Source organism: Pinus tabuliformis, chromosome 4_1 (assembly GCF_031772625.1).
Source record: "Pinus tabuliformis cultivar Carrire ecotype Pingquan chromosome 4_1, CPIR1, whole genome shotgun sequence".
NCBI lineage: Eukaryota > Viridiplantae > Streptophyta > Pinopsida > Pinales > Pinaceae > Pinus > Pinus tabuliformis.
This window is the reverse complement of record NC_142303.1, coordinates 671,934,009-671,955,161: the sequence shown is the minus strand read 5'-3', so window position 1 is coordinate 671,955,161 and position 21,153 is coordinate 671,934,009.

The following is a 21,153-nucleotide window of genomic DNA, read 5'->3' as shown; positions in this document are numbered from 1 at the left end:
CTTCATGAAAACTAGGTAACCTCTCCTCATCCTCGGTACACACACGCTTCCACTGCAGATTCTTTCTCCACCACGTAGCAAACTCCCATGCATTGGTCCATAACCATCCTTGTACATGACAGGTCTAGTCCCCGTAGTCTGGCTAATGAAGTCTCTACCTCGTCTTGTAGGAGCAGAAGGTCTACTATAAAATGCATTCCTTGTCGACCTCATCAAAACAAAATAAAAAACAATACTCTCTTGCCCACTCCCTGCAAGAGGCTACTCGCGGGGCTAAAGCAGAACGGATGGATTTGTTATGTTAGAAAACCAACTGCAGAATGTTCCTTATGCTCTTTTCTCAAAAAAATGAGAGGGTTGGAAGGGTTGCAGATTGGACCCGTAACTATGATGCTCGGCCCAATGCGAGGAGCGGGCAAGAGAGTAGTGTTTTTGATGAGGCAAACAAGGAATGCATTTTATAGCAGACTTGCCACTCCTACAAGGTGAGGCAGAGACTTCATTAGCCGGACTGTGGGGACTAGACCTGTCACGTACAAGGATGGTTATGGACCAATGTGTGGGAGTTTGCTACGTGGTGGAGCAAGAATCCGCAGTGGAAGCATGTGTGGACCGAGGATGAGGAGAGGTTACCTGGTTTGTGTGAAGGAGGGTCTAGACCTTCTTAAGAATCTGCCACAGCTTCTTGAAAAGATGAATGAATCATTGGCCCATAAGGCAAGTGAGACCATGAGAAGCATTTCTGAAAGGCTTCATGGGCCCATAACCCACAAGTCTCAAAGATGATTTATTGGGGAAATGGGATTTTGGTTCACCCCAGAATCTCATCCCCATCACCAAATCTTTTGTGATTGAATGTGATGCTTCAGGTACTAGTATTGGTGTTGTCTTAATGCAGGAAGGTAGGCCCTTAGCTTTCACCAGCCAAAAACTGAGTGGGAAACATCTCGAATAATCTACCTATGAGAAGGAGATGATGGCCATATTACATGTAGTAGATACCTAGCAACCATAATTATTGGGGCGGCATTTCCAAATCCGCACAAACCATCAAAGCCTCAAATATTTTTTGGAGCAATGTTTATCCTCGCCCCAGCAAAATAAATGGCTGGACAAAATGTTGGGATATGATTATGAGATAATTTACAAGAAATGGCATGACAGTGTAGTAGCATATGCTTTGTCACGCTAATTTGAGGATAAAAGCACCTTGCTATCAATCTCTTTTCCCATACTAGATTGGATTGAATAAGCCCACAAGGAATGGTTTTCACACCCCTCTCTCTCCCAAATCATTAATAACTTGAGGGAAGATCCTAATTCCTTAGTTGGCTACTCTTGGAAGGATTATCCTTCTTCGCTAAAAGGATAGCGTAGTCATATCACCAACATCCACCCTCAAAACATGCATTTTGGTAGAGTTTCACTCATCTCCCACTACAAGCCATGTAGGCTTTCAGAAGAATTATGCTCACACTCATCCTTATTTCTTTTGGACAGGCATGAAAACTGAAATTCTTACTTTTGTAGCTGAAAGTGATGTTTGTCAATGCCACAAAGGAGAAATAGTCAAGTCACCAAGAACCTTACAATCATTGCCAATCCCTGCCTCAATATGGACAGATATTTCTATGGATTTCATTATTGGTCTTCCAAAGTTAGGAAAAAAATCATTCATCATGGTGGTTGTGGACAAACTTTCTAAATATGCTCATTTTTGTGCTCTACCCCGCCCAGTTACCCCCACTTTGGTAGCTCAAAATTTCATGGACCAGATCTTCAAACTGCATGGCATGCCCACTTCCATTGTGTTTGATCGTGACCCAAATTTCAACAGTAACTTTTGTCAAGAAATTTTCAAGCTACAAGGCACCCAGCTCCAACTAAGTACTTCCTATCATCCCCAAACTGATAGTAAAAATGGAGCAGTCAACAAATGTTTGGAGACATATCTAAGGTGATTCACTTCAAAAAATCAACATCAATGGGTACAGTGGATACCTTTAGCTGAATGGTGGTATAATACTAACTATCATGCAGCCACCAAGATGACTCCATATGAAGCAGTGTATGGCCAAATTCCACCTTCACCTAGTTTTGATATCCCTGGATGCTCTAAGGTGCAAGAAGTGGATCAACTCCTAGAGAACTATGCAGCCATGCTAGCCCGTCTTAAAGATAATCTCCATCAAGCTCATAATCGAATGAAGTAACATGCAGACCAACAATGTTTAGAGCGTATAATTCAAGAAGTGGATTAGGTATTCATGCTGTTGCAACCATACAAGAAAACTTCGCTCAAAGAAAAGGGTTCCCAAAAATTAGCTCCAAAATGCTACAGACCTTATCAAATACTTTTGCCACCAACTTCAAAAATCCATCCAATCTTCCATGTATCATGCCTCATGAAAGTGGTGGGGAATAATTGTAGAATTCAAACTAGTCTACCTAAATTGGATGACGAAGGTTCACTTTGGCTCCAAACTAAACAGGTCCTCAACACGCGAGAATGACATCTATGCAGCCACACAATCAAGGAAGTTGATGAGCCCCATAAATGGGTAATTATATGGGCTCATTTTACCTCCTAACTTAGCTTAATCCACCATTCTAATTAGTTTATTGCATGTTTTTTATTATATTTATGCTAATAGAGTGATTTGGGTTGGTCATTATGTCTTGAAGTCTAATGTGTGCTTAATTCCGACCTTTGGTCAATTTTGGAGACAAAGTCAAAGATTTACTGAACATTTGGTAGTAAATATTCGAAGAAGACAAGGGAGAGGATTTATAGGATATTTTCCCCCTCTTTTATGATTCCCTAATTCGAATTATCTTTCAGAAAGCTTAGAGCACAAGCAACCACATCAATGCACCAAAGAGGCAGCCGAGCAAGTGGAGGATAACTGCTGTCTATCTCAAGTTTTGGGAGCCAAGCCTCCCTGATTTTAAGGGAGTTGTTGGGAGCTCCAGTTGTATAAGTAGAAAGGCCTAGGGCCTCATTAGGTTGTTGAATATTAGTTAAATTTTTGAACTTTTGTTGCACTTTTTCTCTGCTCAACGCCGAGCTTACTTTTGTAGACAGTTTCATGTAATCTTATTGTTATTCTGATAATGAAGATTAGATTGTTTCTAAGCTAGCACTGAGTTACTATAGAGGGTTGAAGCTCTTGGGTTAGGGCCCAATCCAAGCAGCCAATCACCTCTTGTTTTGTATTTATATGTTTTGTTTCAATTTATGAATTCATTGTTGTTAGATAGATTTCTTTCTTGGTTAAGGACATGTTACTTTTGGTGATTTAAAAGGTTGTTTCCATTTCAGTTTGCTGTAGCAGGTTGAACAGTGATAGAAGAAGATATAAAAAAGCCATCGACAGAGCCTTGGCCTACTTTCTCCCCTTTTATACCATGAACTGAGGCCAAGACCCTCTTACTGTCATAAGAAAAACATAGATTTGTATTTTCCATAGGATCTCTAGTGTTGCAGTTTGTTAGAAGGTTAATGATTTTGCTGTAGATCTATTTCACCATGTTCATTTCTGTATTTACAATAAATTTCCTTCCATGTTTTCTTTCCATATAGCATTGTTCAACGTTTACTTTCCTAGATGAAAATTTAGACTAACTTGATGAATAGTTCTAGTTTTTTAGTGTAGATAGTTTCTTTGCTTGCTTAGCCTTAGTGTTTGATTTTCAGTTCTCTTGTAGTACATATCTACTCACAATAAATCAACCAATCAGCCATCACCATCTCTCTTTGATCCATGTTCCACAGGCCATCCAAAGTCCCTCACAAATCTGCCTTAATTTTCTGCACTTTTCTCATGAACTTTCCTCTCTTTCCTTGAACAAGTACAAGCATCTTTCTCTTCACTAATCCTCCTTGATGAACCTTAGACACCTTAGCACATCCTCCTAGCCATTAGCTACCCTTTTCACCCATTTTCCCACCTTGAAAACCTATAAAAAATCTCTCGGCATCCTCTTGTAGACCTCCTGTAGATCCCCTACAGCCCCCTGTAGATTTTCTTGTAGGTGTTTTTTATAAGTTTGATTGCAGGGAAAGCCTCCAGAAGGCCACTTGGCACCTCCTAAGATCCCTCCACACCTTCTCACACCTTTGAAAACTCCAAATTTTACCTCCATCACCACCTAATCGCTGCCACATTCACAAACAAATAAATTACATGCATGACAATTTCACCTGAAAATACATAAAAATCCAAAAAGATGTTTTTTTTCTCATTTCCTTGTAGAAATAGCTTGAGTAGATGATGTTTACTTCCTAAGTAGGTAATGGCATTCATTTCATGGTTTTGCATCTCTTTTTCCACAAAAGTAGGATTAGTTGGTTAATTAGGGTTTGCTAGGTTTACTTCAATTTCAGTCTTCTTTCTCTTTCTGCAAGTAGAGTAGCCTTTGTAGAGCAAGATTTCCTTTCTTCCATCACATATAAAGCTTCTTCTGGAATTCATAGAAGTTGGCTTGAGCTCCTAGTGATATTATGCCAGCTGACCAAGTGACAGCATGCAGTAAGAACTAGTACTTGTGCATACAACACTGTCGCTTCCAAGTTTGTTATGAACTACCGGGTTGATAAAAGTAAATTAGGAAGCACAGGAGTTGCAACATTATTATTGCAATACTCGTGCTCATGATTTTTTGGCACCGTTGCCGGGGAAGCGTCAGAGTATTTTGTGGTTACTGCTTTTCTTCTATTTCCTTCTGTAACATTCTGCTAAGTAGTTTATTTCAACAAATGTAGAGTAGTTGTTTCTTTCAATTTCTGGATTTCCTTGCTTTCATTTCAATTCTGCAATTTCCATTCCAGCAAAAGTAGATTAGTCATTTCGTTACTTTCATCTCAATTTTGCAATTTCCATTCCAGTAAAAGTAGATTAGTCATTTCCTTGCTTTCACTTCAATTCTGCAATTTCCATTACAGCAAAAGTAGATTAGTCATTTCCTTTCTACATTTAATTTGCTTTCCTTTTTTAGTTATGCAATTTCATTTCAGCAAGTTGCAATTTGTTTGTTCAATCAATTTCGATTTTGCAGGTACAAGTAGAAAAAAAAGAAGCAAAAATCAACCAAAAGATTTCTTTTCGTGCTTCGTAGGAACATAATTAATTCAGGAAAATTCTTACCCAACAACCCCACCACATCACATAGCCACCCTTCTCTCTTCTTCGGTGGCAGTGATCCAGAAGAACCTTTAGGTGAACAACCACATATATTTGAATAACCTATAGGGGAAGAAGAAGAAGAAAACATCCCTCCTGAGACAATGGCTGAAAACAGAAATGCTAGGGGGAATGAAGAAAGACTAGAGGGTACCTTTTCCATCTGAGAGACCAATGGGGAAAATAAAATGAAGAACATAAACCCTTCAACCCTACCTCACTTCCATGGTTTGACTAAAGAAGATCCTGACACCTTTTTGTTTGATCTTTCTATTATCTGTCGAACCTGTGACTATGTAGAAGATGAGCAAAATCTAAAACTATTTCCTTCTACCCTCAAGGATGCAGCATTGTGTTGGTTCATGGGGTTACCTGGTAATAACATCAAAACTTGGGCCCAGATGCAGCAGGCCTTTAATAACAAATATCGAGACTATTGTAGGTCAAAATACACTAAGGAAGAAATATTCCGTATGACCATGGGAAGTGATGAATCATTGGAATATTATGAAGAGAGGTTCCATCTCAATTATAAAAAGGCGAGGTGCACACTTGACCCCGAATCACTGAAGTTGGTCTTGCTTAGGGGAATTCCGGAAGACCTTCTAGACACCCTCCATCTACTGGCTGGGGGGGACATCTACTAGCTACCTTATGAAGACATAAAGAATGTTTTTAGAAACCATTCTAGGGCAGCCAGAAAGAGACATAGGGGGAGTCAAACCATAGCCAATATCTCCTCATCTAGTTCAGCCATAAAAGGTGAACTTGGACATATGCTGGAAGACTTCAAGAGTGAGATGCTACAGACTCTTGCCATGCAAATGGATACCTTGCATATCAAAAGGAATCAAGAGGAGGCAGAGAGGGATTTCACAATTTTTTGTCCTAGGTGCACCAGAAGGCATCCTAGGAACAAATGTCCATTGAACTCTATAGAGGTTTGTTCAGTCTGTGAAGAAGATCATTCTACAAATAAGTGCCCTTCCTTTCCCAGACTTAACGCTGTATACGAAGGGGCCAAAGGAGCCACTGAACCACTATATTTCATGAATCAAAGGAGACCACATGGACCTAGACCATACCAGCAAGGGATGCAAGGGACATCTCAGGCATACTACAACCCCAACCAAGCCACTTGCATACCTTCTTGGGGCCCTCCTACTCATAATTCTTAGTCCACACCTCCTGCTTGGTCCTATCCATCTCAATATCATGCCCAACCAACTGCTCATGCATTTCAATCCTATGCCCAGCCACAACCTCAGTGGAATGCATCTCATCTGGGTGGAGGCCCCAGTACAACTCTCCTCCCGCTCTTTTGCCTCCGCCACCTGTTCAACCGTAACCATTGCCTCCTACTCCACCAAGGCAACTCCAAATGCCTACTCAACTAAACCCTAACCTAAACAACAGACATGCTTAGCAAGTATATAGTGGGGAACCATCATGCCCAACCTATGTTGTGGAGATTCAGGAGATTAACCTACGATATGAGAAGGTTCTCCCAGATAGCCAGCCTCCCCCTCAGGAGGTTGAGGAAGATAAGGAGGAAAGTGAACCGAAAGCAATTCCACCCTTTCCTGAGAGATTATCTGGGACAACACAGCCCACCCTAGAGGAAACTAAACTTCTGGGAGAATTGAAACAATTATGTGTAAAGATACCACTTATCCAAGCAATAAAGGATGTGCCTATATACAATAAGATGATCAAAGAGAAGTGCTTCAGGCATCTAGGCAGGCGCAAAAGAGATGCCCCAACCATCAATGTCATAGGAACTATTCGACCTGATGTTGGGGCAAGTAATCTATTCGAAATATCTAGACCTTGGAAGTCCAGTAGTTGATGTCCACATCAATGTTACCATGATCCCACATACCTTGATTGATCAGGGAGCTGCCTTTAATGTGATGAAAAAGAACACCATGCTTAAACTAAACCTCCAGGGCTCCTTGAGAAAGACCATGACAATATTGCAGCTAGCAGACTGCTCCATCTTGACCCCTAAAGGGATTGTGGAGGATGTGATGGTCTCCATTGATTCTTGGGAGTACCCTGCTGATTTCTTGGTTCTCTAGCCGAATGAAAAGCTCACTGGGTATCCTCTCATCTTGGGAAGACCTTGGTTGGCCACCAGCAATGCTTACATTAGTTGTCAGGCTGGGAACATGACCATCAAGAATGCACATATGTCCAAGCAGCTAATCCTATACCCTCCTGCCCAACCCTTGCTAGAACATGATCTACCTCTCTGGTTGGAGGATGAGGATGAGGATGAAGTCTATTCTGCACCACTTTGTGTAATGGAAACTGTCATGGGGGGAAAACCGCAGAATGAGGATGATATCATTGAAAATTAATTCAAAATCCACCCCCTAGTATTTTTCCATTAGAATATCTAGTGAAAGAAACCCAAGAAAATCCATTGACTGACCTTTGTGTGGCTGACCTGACCTCTCTCAGTGTTAAGAATACAAAGTTCAGCCCAGAAAGAACCTTGAAAATCAACTCGTCCCTATCCACTTCCCAAGAGAAGGAACTATGCAGCTTATTGAGAAAACATTTAAATGCCTTCGCTTGGAGTTATAAGGAGATGAAGGGAGTGCACCCTTCAATTTGTACTCATAACATATACATTAAGGAAGATTGAAAACCAGTCAGGCAGCCTCAAAGGAGGATGAATCCAACCCTTAAAGACATTGTTAAGGAATAATTGAAAAAATTACTTGATGCGGGATTCATCTACCCCATCTCTGACAGTAAATGAGTCTCTCCTTTGGTGCTAGTGCCAAAGAAAAATGGTAAGTGAAGAATATGTGTCGATTATTGGGAATTGAACAAGGCCACTAAAAAGGACCATTTTCCTTTGCCTTTCATAGATCAAGTGTTAGATGGTCTGGTGGGGAAAAAGATTTTCTCCTTCCTAGATGGGTTTAGTGGGTACAATCAGATTCAAATCTGCCCAGAAGACCAAGATAAGACTACTTTCACTTGTCCTTGTGATAACTTTGCATACCGTGTCCTTCCTTTTGGTTTGTGTAATGCTCCAGCTACTTTCTAGAGAGCAATATTGAGTATATTTTCTGAACTGGTTCATGATGCATTGGAAATATATATGGATGATTTTACTCCTTGTGGTGCTAACTTTCAAGAAGCTTTATCTAACCTAGGGAAAGTTTTGGACAAGTGTATTGAAATGAAGCTATCCCTCAGTCCAGAAAAATGTGAATTTTTGATGACTAAAGAAACTGTGCTAGGTCATGCAATCTCTCAATAAGGATTGCAGGTGGACCCCAACAAAATTGCCATCATCCAAAGGGTTCCACCCTCTCAAAAGGTAAGAGATGTCCGAAGTTTCCTAGGCTTAGCGGGATATTACAGAAGATTCATTAAATATTTCAGTAAATTAGCCTCTCCATTGTTTGCTCCTTTGGGAAAAGATGTTGAGTTCATATGGACTGAAAATTATCAAGAAGCCTTAGATACCTTGAGAAGCAAACTCGTGACTGCCCCAATTTTGAGAGGCCCAAACTGGGCCCTACCTTTCGACATTCACACAGATGCCTCGAACAAAGTAATAAGAGCATCCTTGGGAAAAATTGATGAAAAGTTACCTTATGCATTATACTTTATAAGTAAAAACCTGTCAAAGGCAGAGTTAAACTACACAGTAACCGAGAAGGAACTCCTAGTTGTAGTGCATTCCTGAAATAAATTAAGATATTACATCACAAACTATCAAACCTTTGTACACACTGATCATGCTACAATTAGGTATTTAATGAATAAACTAGATGTAAATGCTCACATTATTAGATGGTTTCTTTTACTGCAGTAGCTTGATTTAAGCATTGTTAATAAGCCTGGTAAAGAAAATGTTGTTGTTGACTTTTTGTCTAGAGTAAATTTAGCTGTAGGTGAGGAAGGAATGGTCAATGATCAAATGCGAGATGAGAACCTATTTACTATCTCAGTACTCGCTCCATGGTTTGCTGATATAGCAAATTACTTGGTTTTAGAATAGTTCCCACCACACCTGTCCTCAAAAGATAAGAGCAAGATCCTGAGGAAAAGAGTCCCTTTCACTTGGATTGGGGGAAATCTCTTCAAACTTGGCCCAAATCAGATCTTGAGAAGATGTGTCGGGAAGGAAGAGGTTTTTGGCATTCTCCTAACCTTTCATGACGAGCCTTGTGGAGGCCATTTTGCAGCAAAGAGAACTGCCTTCAAAATATTGCAAGCAGGTTACTATTGGCCCACCCTTCATCAAGATGTGAAGAGATATACCGACCAATGTGATCGGTGCCAAAGGATGGGGAAACCCACTCTAAGGGATGAGATGCCTATGCAACCTCAAGTGACCTTTGAGCCATTTGAGAAGTGGGGCATAGGTTTTGTGGGTCCTATCAAACCTCCTTTAAAATAGAGGCAATACATCATTGTGTGCACTGATTATCTAACAAAACAGGCAAAGACAAAAGCAATCAAGGTAGCAACAGTGGAAAAAGTAGCTGCATTTTTAAGGGAGAACATATTCTATAAGTTCGGGTATCCAAGAGAACTGGTTATAGATCAAGGCAGTCAATTCACTTCCAATTTGATTGAAGACCTACTCACACATCATACAATCAAGCACAAGACTTCCACCCCTTACCATACAGAAGCCAATGGGTAGGTGGAAGTCACTAACAAAGCTTTGGAAGGAATTCTGACCAAGGTAGTAAGCAACAACAGAAACGATTGGGCGGATAGACTAGTTGAGGCCACCTGGGCCTACAACACAACATGGAAGACCACTACAGGGTTCACACCCTATGAACTGGTCTATGGGAAGAAGGCTTTGTTGTCGATAGAATTTGAATACAACACACTAAGGGTGGTAGCTCGGCTGGACCTAGATCTCAGCCATGCACAGATGAAAAGGCTACTCCAGCTCAATGGATTGGATGAACAAACATTGCAATCCCTTCTCCACATAGAGGTAGTCCATCTTCAAAGGAAAATATGGCATGATAAGAATATCAGGGAGACGCAATTCCGAGAGGGAGATTGGGCACTGCTCTATTACTCAAGGTATAAAGACTTCAAAGGTAAGCTAAGGACAAGATGGTTGGGACGCTACACTATGGAAAAATGCAATGACAATGGTTTAGTTCTGATCAGAGCCATTGATGAGGAAGCCATCCCCATGCTTGTGAATGGACATAGGTTGAAAATTTACAAGAAGCCCCTCTCCAAGTGAGAGTTCATTGAAGATCTAAATAAGTTAGTGTTGGTAGTGGAGTAGGTCTTAGCCTCCACTCCACCCACTCACTAAAGAAGTAGAAAAAAGAAAAATAATAAGGACTCAAGTGAAAACCTCCATGAGGCACTTGAGTCCCATCATTGGGTTGAAAACCTCTTTTGAGGAAGCCCAGTGATGACAAAAACAAAAAAAGAGAGAGAATAAGATCCTTAGGTAAAAAACTTCCTTGGAGGCACCTAGGGCAGGAAATTACGGTGAAAACCTCCTTGAGGTGCCATAGTTGTCTTTCAAAAAAAAAAATAGAAAAAAAAAGAGAAAAAAGGAAGAGAAAATTGACTTTTAAAATGCATTGCAAGTCACAGGTGGACCATAGGAAGCAAGAGAAGATGCCACAAAGCCTATTTCACCTCCTTTGCACTCTTCTCAATCATTTCTAACCTTTCTTCCACCTCACTGTGTGTTTTTTCTGAACACTGTGTATCCTACAGGAGGCCCTATGTGTTCTACAGGAGAGTCCTATATAAATCACAGAGAGCTCGAAATGGATTTTGAAAATAGTTTGAGGAGCTGGGAAGTTTCATGAAGAGAATGTAGGCCCTCCTACAACTATCCACCTCCTGGCCATCCATCCCACACTTGCACCACCTCATTATCATGGATTTCTTTCCTTCCAGCTAAAAAACACAGAAACCTATTTTTAGAAAAAAAAAAAGAAATAGAAATAACAGCACCTCCAAAGCTCACCTGCGGCTTACCAAATACCTCTCCATCACCATCAGCATCTCTGGTAGCATCCTCACAGCTCCCAGCATGAGAATCAACTAAAATTTTTAAAGGGAGAAGCAGCTACAGGAGCTCCAGTAGGATTTCCTGTAGCAGCTGATCCCCTTAAAATCAAGCCACGGCAGCAAAATAGGTGCAACCATAGGATTGAAGAGGATGCCTGAAACAGATCCAGCCAAAGGTTACCTGCACAAAGCAAACAAGCCACACATCAGGGAGCAGAAAGCATACAACAGAGGAGAGATAGGCATGCAACAACTGAAATATGAGCATGCAGCAGCAAAGGAACCAAGATGCACCACGGCATGAACATTTGACTTGCAGGTAAGTGTCTAACCCTCTCCTCTGTTGCATATGTGTAATTAAAAAGTATTTATAAGTGAATGAAATGGTTAGGGTTGAATGAGAAAAGGTGGACAGTTAGTTGGCCCCCCTCATCCAGTTGATTGTGCTCATCCGGAGATGCCACCACACATGTGCCTAGTTAACTCACAAAAAATCCAAAGGACAGGTAGTGGAGGGTATACAAACTCCGATGTAATGATGGGAAGTGATTGCGGGAAGGAGTCATGAGGAATCATGATGACAAGGTAGTAGTGACCAATGGTCCAAATATGGCAACGTACCTTTTTGCCAACTCACCCCATTACCTAAAATATCTCAAAGAAGACATAAGTACTCCTCCTCGAAATGCCTTCACCACCTTTTCTTCCAATTTATCCTCGTCCACTTAGCTACAACAAGCTCTATACCACCTCCATAACCTTGAAACCATCATCCTCTATCATTTTCATCCATCATTCTGCTATTGGCATTCTACAGGAGGAGTAACAGGTTCTACAGGAGCACCTACAGCCAGTTCTACAGGAGGGGTAGTAAGCAGTTTTTAAGAAGGAAACATGGGGTTTTTGCTCAAATTCTGGCTTGAAGAGGTAGGTTCTATACAGACCCACCTTGAATATTAATATGTGCAAGAAATGATACAATTCTAAGGAGGAATTAACCCCGTAGAAGGAGAGGAATTCCATAAAAACAATTTTGCCTTTTTTCTTAAAAAAACATAGTTTTTGTTTGTTTCTTGTTTCTTCAAAAAAATTAGTCTCCATATCTACCTGGGGTGTTCCAAAAGGGTATAAGAAAAATGATAGGGGGATTCATGAGGAAGGAACCCACAAATTCAGTCAAGCTCCATGAACAACTCGAGGTGGTAGCCATTTTCACCAGAGTAAATTGGATGCCATTTTTCGAAAAATTTCAAGGGTTTGATGAAGAAGTGGCTCAGGAGTTTGCCCTTGATTTAGTACCTCGCTCAAAGACCCATGCCACTGTTACTTTTAGAGGTCTCAACATGGAAATCACCCTAGAATTTATCAGTAGATTTACCAGCCTTCCCCTTGGATTAGCTTGGAGCAAAGATGAAAAGCCAATGGGACAAGTTGCCAAGAAAACCTTCTTCCAACCAAATGAACATCCTGTAGAAGACAAAAATGGCATTAGAAGAACAAGCATACCTTACCCTTGGGATGAGGTCAGTTACAAAATCATCAAGTATATTTCCTGTGAAGGGAGGTATGGCGTAGTTTATGGCTACCATTTTAGACTTCTCCATGAGCTGAGATATGGCATGGACAGTCCCACACCACAAAAACACAGCATACCCTATTTTCTCCTGCAGTCCCTCATAGAATCCATTAATAAGTTGAAGGTAGGAGGTCTAGATTAGTTTTCTCACCATGGGTTAATTAAACTATTAGTGGAAGAAGCACTCCACACCTTCACAATTCCCAGAGCATGGGAAATCTTCAAAAATATGACAGGAGAAGATGATATAAAGGCCCTCACATATGACCACAGTCCTTCTGAAAGTGAGGGGGAAGAGCAACAAGGGGAAGAAGGGGAGGAAACTGAGGAACAAACAGAGGAGGAGGAAACTAAACCAGAGGAGGAAGACACCAAAACCGAGAAGGAGGAAACTAAACCAAAGGAGGAAGAAACAAAAACAGAGCAAGAGGAAACAAAACCAGTAAAGACAGAGAAGACAAAAGGAGAGGAAAAAGGTGTACAAAAGACAGAAGCGTCTTCTGAGACCTAGAAAGGGAGGCAACAGTTGTTCTTACTGCCCTCATCACCCAAGTTAAACCCAAACAAAAGAGGAAGAGGCGAACATCAATGTACTTCAGGGCTCGGAAAAGCACAAGGATAAAAACAGGGAAACCTCAACCATATTCAACAGTGCCTATTGTAATTGAAGATTCACCCACTGTCAAAGGGGAAGAATCTCCGTCTAAAACTCCCATCACATATGAAAGAGGAAGTCTCAGATCTTCCACATGGAAGGAAATAGTGCAACTACAGGATACAAAAACAGCTCTACAGGAGGCACAAACTGTTCTACAAGAGACCATAACTAAGCTACAAGAGTCTGAAAAAATTGAGAAAAGGGTAGAAGAACAGCCAAAGGGGAAGGAGGAAACAACAGAGACCCAAGAAACTAACCCCCATCCTAGTTTGGGCTCTTACTACAATCTTCTTGAGGGGGGAAAATCATCCCATAGAAATTTGAAGTCCCACTTTTCTTTGAGTTGAATAAAGAAATAATAAGGAGCCATAGATGGATGAAAATCACCGAATCCAAGGGGGTAGAGGATATTGGCCACATAGAGAACTAGCTGAGAGAGATGGGTAGGAATTAAGTGTTGTAAGACATAGAGAGGCAATTAGAAGAACTCACTTGGAAATGGAAAGTGAGTTGCTAAGAAGACAACTGCAAGAAAAGTAAACACAATTGGCATGCATGGCCAACTGGTCTATGGAGGCACTACAGTGCAGAACACCAGCAAAATCATATGGAGTGTACCTCAAAGACTAATGGCTACAGTTTTAGATCAAGACTTTGGCACAGAGAGGCACCATGCCTTTCCAAGATTATAAACAGTTTACAAACCTATGTGACCAAAGTTCAGTAGAAGACAGGGCAAATATAACAAAGTTATGGCCCTCACCGATATGAACCTATGGGACCCCAATGATAGGCTAGGGGACTTGCAACTGATGGCCATGGCGTCGTGGATGAATCATAAGGAGAAAAGGGCAACAAGAATAAACATTTTGATGGAAAAAGCGCAAAATGAACCCTTAATGATAAGAGCTGAGCCATCAGACCCCATGGCTCTCATCAGCACCCACCAGCTGCTTGCAAATAATCCTCAAAGTGCCCCTAAGTATATCAATGATTAGGCTCAGGCCATTGTACATTTTGAGGACATGGAAAGATTACTTGGGGAAGACTGTATTCATGCTTGTATGAGGAGGTGGAACACTCTCCCACATAGTCTTCAAATCAGGGAGTATCACTCCCCAACAAGGATGAAAGAAGCATTAAGGAGAGTGCCATTGTACAAGTGCTCTATGCAGAGTTTGAAGGCCAATTGGATTGGCCTCAAATTGAGTCCTCCAATACTACAAGGCCTACTGGAAGGTAGAAAAGAGGAAGAAGAAAAACCACAATGGGAAGAGGTGGACAGAAAGGTAGGATTCTATGACAAAGAAGAGGACCTCACTTCAAAAGCATGGGATGTCAAGGAGGCCATCAGGGCCATCAAAGTTGAGGAGATGGACTAGTTGCTCAGAGGATGAGCAACACATTCAATATGGGGTGATGATGAGACCCATAAATGGGTAATTATATGGGCTCATTTTGTCTCCTAACTTAGCTTAATCCACCATTCTCATTAGTTTATTGCATGTTTTTGATTATATTTATGTTAATAGAGTGAGTTGGGTTGGTCATTATGCCTTGAAGTCTAATTTGTGCTTAATGCAGTTTTTTGGTCAATTTTGGAGACAAAGTCAAAGATTTAATGAACGTTTGGAATCAAATATTTGAAGAAGACATGGGAGAGGATTTATAGTAGGGTTTCCCCCTCATTTATGAATCTCTACTTCAAATTCTCCTTCAAAAAGCTTGGAGCACAAGCAACCACATCACTGCACCAAAGAGGCAATCGAGCAAGTGGAGATCACTGCTGTGTATTTCAAGTTTTGGGAGCCAAGCCTCCCTGATTTTAAGGGAGCTATTGGGAGGTCTAGTTGTATAAGTAGAGAGGCCTAGGGCCTCATTAGGTTGTTGAATATTAGTCAAATTTTTGAACTTTTGTTGCATTTTTTCTCTGCTCAGCTTCGAGCTTACTTTTATAGAGAGTTTCATGTAATCTTACTGTTATTTTGATAATGAATATGAGATTGTTTCTGAGCTAGCAGTGAATTATCTCAGAGGATTGAAGCTCTTGGGTTAGGGCCCAATCCAAGCAGCCAAGCACCTATTGTTTTGTATTTATATGTTTTGTTTCAGTTTATGAATTCATTGCTGTTAGATAGATTTATTTCTTGGTTAAGGATAGGTTACTTTTGGTGATTTAAAAGTCGCCCTCGGTCACCACGTAATCGCTACCACATTAACAAACAAATAAATTACATGCATGACAATTTCACCTAAAAATACATAAAAATCCAAAAAGATTGTTTTTCTCATTTCCTTGTAGAAATAGCTTGAGTAGATGATGTTTACTTCATAAGTAGCTAATGGCATTCATTTCATGGTTTTGCATCTCTCTTTCTACAAAAGTAGGATTAGTTGGTTAATTAGGGTTTGCTAGGTTTACTTTACATTTTAGTCTTCTTTCTCTTTCTACAAGTAGAGTAACCTTTGTAGAGTAAGTTTTCCTTTCTTCCATCACATATAAATTTTATTCTGGAATTCATAGAAGTTGGCTTGAGCTCCTAGTGATCTTGCGCCAACTGACCAAGTGACAGCCTGCAGTAAGAACTAGTACTTGTGTATATAGCACCGTCGCTTCCAAGTTTGTTATGAACTACCAGGTTGATAAAAGTAAAGTAGGAAGCCTAGGAGTTGCAGCGTTATTGCTACAATATTGGTGCTCACCAAAATTCCTCATCAAGTGGAAAGACACCTCTCCATAAGATGTGACCTGGGAACCAACCACTATTCTTCGGTAGTTTTCACAGCTTCAGCCTTAAGGACAAGGCTTATTTTTATGGGGGAGGGCATGTTAGGGTCCAACCCTAACCCTTTTATTTATTTAATAGGGTCGAGTCATAATTATAGTTAGTTAAAGAGTCAATAAAGCTCATATTAATAATTATAAGTGGTTGACCCGCATTTAAGAAAGGCACCAAGTTAGTTGCAAACGAGCCATGGTGTTAGATAGATGGTATTAAGAGAACCATGGTAATGACCCATGGTACTGTATGTATGAATCCTATATAAAGGATAGAGACTCCCCATTGGGATATCAAGTCTTATTTTGTAATATAGATCAGCTCTACTGGAGGTTGCGCCCTCGAAGAGGAAAGTGAACATTGCTTTCATCTCTGAATAATCAAATACTTGTTGTTTTTCTCATTTTGTTCTGTCATCTGGGTTGTATTTCTTCACATATTTGGTATTCTGGAATTTCTCGCAGGTCAAGAGCATAACACTATTTAACACTATATTCAATCTAATATAGTCCATTTCCTAGCAGATTTTATGCTAAAATGTGTTACTACAATTAAATACCCAAACCAAAATAACTCTCATTCTGTTCTCATCACGTCCCATATGTACCTTTCAATGCAGCAAGGACCACCATCAAAGCTTCAATTGTTGAACTGACTATGCCTAATTAAATATAGGAGTAGAGATCTTAGGTTGTCACAATTTAAACATAGTTGTTGGGTTCAGACCTATCCACAAGTCAAAGTTCACAACTCTTGAGCCATCTCTCTTTCCACTGTGGCACACTTGTTGAATCCATCGCAAAACAGAGTTTCATCGCTCAGTATCGAACTCATCACTGAGGATGGAACGACATAGGAAGTCCCCTGTCATGATAATGTCAATGTTGTCCTACAGACATCCTTAATAGATAAGCATTCAACCTCGATTCGATTCCCACCAGCGCCTCCCAAAATTTGTGGAAGCTGTGTCCAGTGCAAGGCCAAGGTCAAGACGATCTTTGCTGATCTGCGCTCTGGAATAGCAAAGTCACACGATGAGGCATCGAAGACTGGTGCCTCCTATTTCCACATTTCATAGCACAAAAAAGGGCGGTAGCATACCACATTGACTCTAGGAAGGGACTGAGCTCCACGTGCCTACTAAATATGAAATTCCAGCCTGTCGTCCCTCATGCTAATAATTTCCATTCGGTACAATTTAAGGAGAGACTAGAGTTCAAACACTAGAAACTAGATTTTTTTTTTCCACATAGTGCTAGAGAGGAATATGTAGCTACACCCTCACCACATCGAGACTCACCTGCGCAACAATCTCTTCTCTAAACTCATGCAAGATGTCAAAGGAACTTGCAGTGGCCGCTATGGATTCGTAGTCGCTGATGAGCCCCAGAAATGGGTAACTGTATGGGCTCATTTTGCCTATTATTCTCATTTAATCCACCATTCTCCATAGTTTTAAGCATGCTTTTGAATATAGTTATGTTAATTGTGTGAATAGGAATAGTCACTGTACCACAAGGTCTAATACGTGATTATTGCATATTTTTGGACATTTTTGGACCAAGTTCAGGCATTTATGAGCAGATTGGTAGCCAAATACGAAGAAATAAGGCTGAGGATTTGTAGGAGGGGTGTCTACTACACTAAATGACCCCTTCCGTGAGTTCTCCACCATCAACTCGGAGTTCTATAGCCCACCAAAGATGATTTCAAGGGGCATTCAGGCAGGTCTAGTGAAGAAGTTGATTAACTGCAGTTTTGGGCAACCAAGCTACAAACGTTAAGGAGGACTGTTGGGGGTCCTTATTTGCATAAATAGGAAGGATTCAAGCCTTGGTAGTTTAATCATTTGTCATTCTATTTTCTCACTTTAGTGCAGCCCTGTATCAACACATTTTCGAGCTTCTTCTTGTAGATAGTTTTTGGGATGTAACTATTATTTTTTGATCAATGGAGATGAAACTAGCTTTGCACCAGCTCTGATCTTTCTTAGGAGGCTGTAGCTCTTGGGGTTGGGCCCAACCCAAGTGCCTAGTACCTCCTTTATGTACTTTTATGTGTTTTTCTTGCATTCATAGAATAATTTCAATTATTTCGGTTAAAATCTTGCTTCATTACTTAGGTTGTTTTTAATGATTAAGATAGTTGTTCATGCTTCAAGTTGATTTGATAGTTTGGTAACAGAAAAGACCCAGAAAGGGCTACCATGTAGTCCTTGATCTCATTTCTCCCTCCTTGGGATCATGAATTGAGACCAAGGTACACTTGCTGCCACAAAAACATTGTTTTTGCCTTCTATTGCAATTGTTAGTGTTAGATTTTGAGTTGGAAAAGTTGATATCAGTTGTGTTTTCATGTTTAGATCTGTTTTTTCTCAGTTTCCATTGCTCTCTTGCATGATTTTCTGTCTATAAACTTTTCTTCATCATATTTATGGTTTCTGAGGGCAGATTAAGTCACAATAGATAGATCTCTATTTTTTAGTCTTTGTTTGGATCAGTTTTGGAAAATAATGTGCAGAACACCTGTAATACATTCCTATCTACCCTTCCTCCATCATACAACCTACTCCAATCCCTCACTCAAGATTTCTTCCCTTCATTCGCCACACTTTCCCAACTTGCCCTAATTTCTACATTTTTGTGCAACATTGCTTTCTTCATCCTTGAACAAATCCAACCATCCTCATCACTCCTGAGCTTCATTTACTTGGTCCTACACCTCTTAACATCTTTATTCACCCTTCATTTCCACTTTCCCACCGATTTTTTCACCATCAATCTTCTAAACACCACTTTCGGCCTGTTCCTGTCGAACTTCCTGTAGAATTTCCTGTAGACCCCCTGCGGCCTCCTATAAAAGATGACGCGAGCGATTTCTCGAGATTTGAGCATGATGGAAATCTACAGAAGGGTGCTAGAGACCCCTTAGGTCCTCTCCACACCTTCCTAACCCCCTACAAACACCCACTCCATTTCCTATCACCTATAAACCCCTGCACAGTAAAAAATAGTTAAAACACATGCATAATAATTCTGCATAAAATTGATCAAAAATATAAAAAGATGATTTTTCTATATTTTCCTTTAGAAGTAGCTTAAACACATGTATTTTACCTTTGCAATAGTCCATGGCATCCATTTCAGTAATTATACATCTTTTTTCTTGCAAAAGTAGGGTTAGTTGGTAAAACTAATGTTTGCTAGGATTTCCGTTTCCTTTCAGCGTTCATCTTCTTTCTCCAAGTAGACTAGCCTCTTTTGAGTTAGCTTTCATCCATCACAGTTAAAAGCTTCTTCCAAAAATTCATAGAAGTTGGCTTAAGCTCCTAGCGAACTTGTGCCAGCTGATCAAGTGACAACCTACAGTAAGAGCTAGTACTTGTACATATAGCATCGTCGCTTCCAAGTTTGTTACGAACTACCGGGTTGATAAAAGTAAAGTAGGGAGTCATAGGAGTTGCAGCATCATTTCTACAATACTGGAGCTCACCATCTTTTTGGCGTCGTTGCCGGGGAAGTGTCAGAGTATTTTGTGATTACTGCTTTTCTTCTATTTTCTACTGCAACCTTCTGCTAAGTAGTTTATTTCAACAAGAGTAGAGTAGTTGTTTCATTTCAATTCTGCAAAAGTAGATTAGACCATTTCCTGCTTTCATTTCAATTCCACAATTTCATTTCAGCAAGTGTAGATTAGTATTTCATGCTTTCATTTCAATTCTGCAATTTCATTTCAGCAACATAGATTAGTCCTTTCATGCTTTCATTTCAATTCTGCATTTTCATTTTAGCAAGATAGATTTCGGTTAGTCGCAGTTAAATCTATTTTAGTTTTTATAGGTACAAGAAGAAAAAAAACAACAAAAATCACCCCAAAAAAGAGATTTCATTTCATGCCTTGAAGGAATAGAGACAATTCAGGATAATTCCTACCCAACACCCCCACCACACCACTGAGTCACCCTTCTCTCTTCTTTGGTGGCAGTGATCCTGAAGAACCTATAGGTGAACCTCCAGAGATATACAAAGATCTTATAATAGAAGAAGAGCAAGAAACCATTCCTCCTGAGACCATGGCTGAAAACAGAAACGGTAGAGGAAATGGGGAGAGAGTAAAAGGTATCTTTCCCATACGAGAGACCAATGGGGACAAAAAAATGAAAAAAATTAGTCCCTCAACCTTACCTCACTTCCATGGATTGACTACTAAAGACCCTGATACCTTCTTGTTTGAGTTTTTTGTCCTTTGTCAAACTTATGACTATGCAAAAGACGAGCAAAAGTTGAAACTCTTTCCTTCTACCCTCAAGGATGCAGCGCTACGTTGGTTCATGGGGCTACCTGGAAACAGTATCAGAACTTGGGCTCAAATGCAACAAACCTTTAACAACAAATACCAGGGCTATTGTAGGTCAAAGGATACAAAGGAATAAATCTTTCTAATGACCATGGGAAGTGATGAATCTTTAGATGACTATGAAGATAGGTTTCAACTTAGTTATAAAAGGGCCAGGTGCACACTTGACCCCAAATCTCTAAAGTTGGTTCTGCTTAGAGGAGTCCTTGAAGACCTTCTAGATACCCTCCATTTTCTAGCCGGGGGAGACATCTACCAGCTACCTTATGATGACATAAAGACTATGTTTAGAAACCATTCTAGGGTAGCCAGAAAGAGAGGTAGGGGAAGTCAACTTTTAGCCAGTACCCCCTTATCTAGTTTATTTCTTAAAAATGAGTTTGCAGATCAGATGGAATATTTCAAAAGTGAGATGAGACAGACCATTGCCATGCAAATGGATACCTTGCAAATCCAAAAGAAGCAAGAGGAAGCCAAGAGGGATTTGGCCATCTTCTGTCCCAGGTGCACCAGAAAGCATCCTAGGAATGAATGTCCATTACATTCTGTAGAAGTGTGTTATTT